The sequence below is a fragment of the Crocodylus porosus genome, unplaced genomic scaffold, assembly GCF_001723895.1.
Source record: "Crocodylus porosus isolate Cpor-Errol unplaced genomic scaffold, CroPor_comp1, whole genome shotgun sequence".
NCBI lineage: Eukaryota > Metazoa > Chordata > Crocodylia > Crocodylidae > Crocodylus > Crocodylus porosus.
The window spans coordinates 237697684-237701329 of record NW_017728886.1 but is presented as its reverse complement, the minus strand read 5'-3'; the positions used below and the strand labels follow the sequence as shown (position 1 = coordinate 237701329).

The 3646-nt window shown below is 47.8% G+C and overlaps 1 protein-coding gene across 1 annotated transcript in view; it reads left to right on the top strand.

Moving 5' to 3' along the window:
• DPYS (dihydropyrimidinase) overlaps window positions 1-3646 on the top strand; it is a 57001-nt gene that overhangs the window by 28464 nt on the left and 24891 nt on the right. The window lies entirely within an intron of this gene.

Here is a 3646-nt window from a genome sequence, read left to right as displayed (position 1 = left end):
CCTCCCCCCCGCATGCTCAGTGGTAGATCCCTCCAACCCCTGGCTTCGCAACTGGTGCCTCCTGCATCTGGGGGGCACCAGGGGTCTCCCTGTGGCCAGTTGCTGAGCTGGTGGGGGTGTGGGGGAGAGGGTCCCCTGTGTGCTCATGATGGACCTGGAAATGGACTAGAAGCACTTCCAGTTCACTTCCAGGTCCACTGCCAAGTGTGCGGGGGACCCCCATGCACTCCTGTGGGATGCTCCATCTGTCCCACCATTTCAGTGTCCATGAGTTGAGCCTGGTACCTCAGAGTACGTAGAAAAAACATATAAAGCGGCATCTGTGGCAGAATCATTGAACCTGTAAATCAAAATCAAATCTTCAGATTCAGCTGAATAAAATTGGGACAGTAATCCGAATCAGTGAATCAAATCACCGTCCCCCAAATCAGGCTGAATCTGAATCAAATACTGCCCGCTTCACACACCCCTAGTATGTGGTACCTCAAATTTATTAAAAACACATTTATCACTCTACATTATTCACTTATTGAGCTTCACTTATTGAGCATCCTTTTTTTACCAAGACTTTGTATCACAAAAACTACATATCCAGAAACATACAACTACATATATTAAACCTTTAAACAACATACATCAACATCAACTTTCCACAAAACACCCTCACAGATCTCTTTCTCTTCATACAGGAGTCCATGAAAAACTATTACCTTAGTAACCACCTGAAACTTTGTCCCTCCCATGAGTCTTGTCTGTTGGTTCAGTAAAACAAGTGTGTCCAGTTCTTTTTCCTCTATTTCTCTGCCTCTTCTTCTCTGGTATCTTCCTTGTCCTGATCAACATAGTATTTCAGTTCATGCATCCCCAGCTTCAGTGAAAGCCGACCCTTTAAATATATTTCTTACTTTCCATAAGCTAGTTTTGACACATGCTAAGAAAATCCTTAATAATGTTTCCTCCAGTCCCGTTGGTATAGGTCCAAATAGTACCATCTCCTGTGATAACAACAGGTTTATTTTGGTGACACTCAGAAAACAACAGGTTTATTTTGGTGACACTCAGAAAACACCCTCTTTGCAGATGTACGTTCTTCTTTGTTGCATTCCATTGTTTCTTCTTCCCCGCACCTCTCCCCTGGGCAACTTTTGATGAGCTTGTCAAGTTCCATCTGCATTGCACTGCTCTCACTGGCAAGATATTACTTAACCTTCCACGCTAGGTCAGCATGTTTCCCTTTTTGGTTGTTTGGCTGCCACTGCTCTTCACACCTTATTAACTTGTCCTTCTATGAAGTTTCCCACCAGTGCATCCTGTCCCACTTTCATCAGTTTATTATGATCCTTCAGGACCTTCTAGCCTTACCTTCCCTATTTTATACTTCTGCATGAAATCCTGATGTAACAAATTGGTGGTTGTCATGCTCTTCAAAGAGGTCTGATGTACCTCCCATTTCCTCAGAATTGCAGCTGCATGGAATCAGGTGATACGTACAGCTTTTCCCTCTCCCTTGGTTACCGTCTTGCATACTTCACTTACATATTTCACATAAATAAACAATCCCCAGTGTAGCATCCCTCATCCCCCCCCATCCTTCTCGTTTCATACAGTTCAGATCTAGCCAACTATTCTCTTTTGGCATTCCAGAAGAACACACACACATTTCCCTCTACTTCTGTTATTTACTTTTGCTATCTGCTGCCATGGTGGTAAATACATTTCCATATATAGAATAATCAGCAGTAGTACAGCTTTAACCACCGCTACATTTCTGGCAAAGGACATTGTCCTTCCAGACCATAACCAAAGTATCTGATATATCCTTGCTGTCACCTTTTCCCATGCTGTATTACCTTTCCTCTCAGCATCCATCAGGATCCCTAGCACTCCAGTTTCTCTCTCTTTCATTTGAAGGCCCAGCTTCTTCAAGTCCTTCCAGTTCCCTACTCCTATTATGGTTCTTTTCAATCTATTTAGTTTAGCCTCCGTCACTTCTCCATGCTCTGATAGACCCTTTCCATCGCAAGGCTATAGTTTCTAGGGTCGGAAGGGACCTAAGTAGATCATGTAGTCTGACCCCCTGCCATGGCAGGAAAGATTACAGGGGTCAAACAACCCCAGCTATCTCTAACTACTACATTTATCTCATCCAGGTATAAGCATCCCAGTATTTGTACTCCACTTATGTCCTTGTCTTTTCTTATTCTTTATGCCAATGGTTCCATGCCACATACAAATAGTAGTGGTGACACGGGCCACCCTTGTCTCACCCCTGTAAGGATTGTTAAAGTCCTGCTTAGATGCCCATTAATTTGGACTTGATTCTCCACTTCTCTAAACAATAACATTATCCGGCATATACATTTCTTTGGGAACTCCATTTTTCTTAGAACTTCAAATACGTAATCATGATCCACTCTGTCATGTGCTTTCTCTTAATCTAGGTTTGCTATAATGGTGTTTATTTTCCTCTTTTGGATGTGGGACAGTGCATCTCTGATTACTCTTGATCATTTCAGAGATCCTTCTATGTGTTATGTATTATCTTTTGAAGGTTTTTCCCCATCCTCAAAACTGATGTTTTGGCTATTATAGACCATATTAAGTAGAGGTGCACCAATGCGTCAGTCCAATATCAGATCAGTACTGATATAAAGAAAATTATCTATATTGGATATCAGCCTTAAGTGGCCAATAATTGAACTGATAAATGCCTGTGCTTGCAGTAAATACACAGCTGGCAATGTGGAGAGCTGCCTTCATCTGGTAAATTGGTGTGGGGGAGGGGAAGGAAGTGTGTGAGGGGGGGTCAGCTCAAGGCCCAGTCATGAGGGAGGGAGAGAGGCAGGGGCTGGAGCTGGGGCAGGGGCAAGTGCTGCCTGGTCGGGGAGGGCAGGGGACAAAGCCTCAGTTTGTCTGGGGGTGCAGGGCTCATCCAGGAGGCATCAGGAGAGGGGGAGGCACAGGCAGCTCCTGCCGCCATGCACGGCTCGTCCACCAGCTACCGTCACCGCTGCTGTCACTAATCTGGAGGGCACCAGGGGGCATGTGCCCCTGGATCTGTGCTGGGTGGGGTGGGCTGGGGCCAGGCCTGTTCCCTACAGAGCCTGGGGCATGGCGTGGGTGGTGGTGCTGCTGGGAGGAGGGGGCTATGGTGAATTTTGGGGTGGCTGCAGCTCCCCCTATAGCTCCCTCCCAGTGGTGCTGCCTGTGCCCCACCCAGCCCAGGCTCTGCTGGGAACAGGCCCCAGATCTGTGTGGGGTGGACTGGGACAGGGGCAGTTCCCACCTGAGCCTCAGATGGGTGGGGGGGCAGGGTGTGGGGTGGCACCACTGGGAGCTGCAGCGGGGGCTGCAGCCACCCCAAAATTTGCCACAGTCCCCCTCATAGCCTCCTGCTCCCATGCCCCATCCAGGCGGCTTAGGCTCTGTGGGGAATAGTCCTGGCTCAGCCCATCCTGCCCAGAGCAGATCCAGGGCCACATGTCTCCCTGTGCCCTCCTAGATGACTACAAGGACTACAAGTGACAGCAGCAGTGGTGAGAGCTAGCAGATGAGCTCCCAGGCCAGCCACTTGTGGCAGCAGGAACCACCTCCTCCCCCCACCTCTCTTATTTGGATAACCCCTGCTCCATCCCATGCCCCCCCA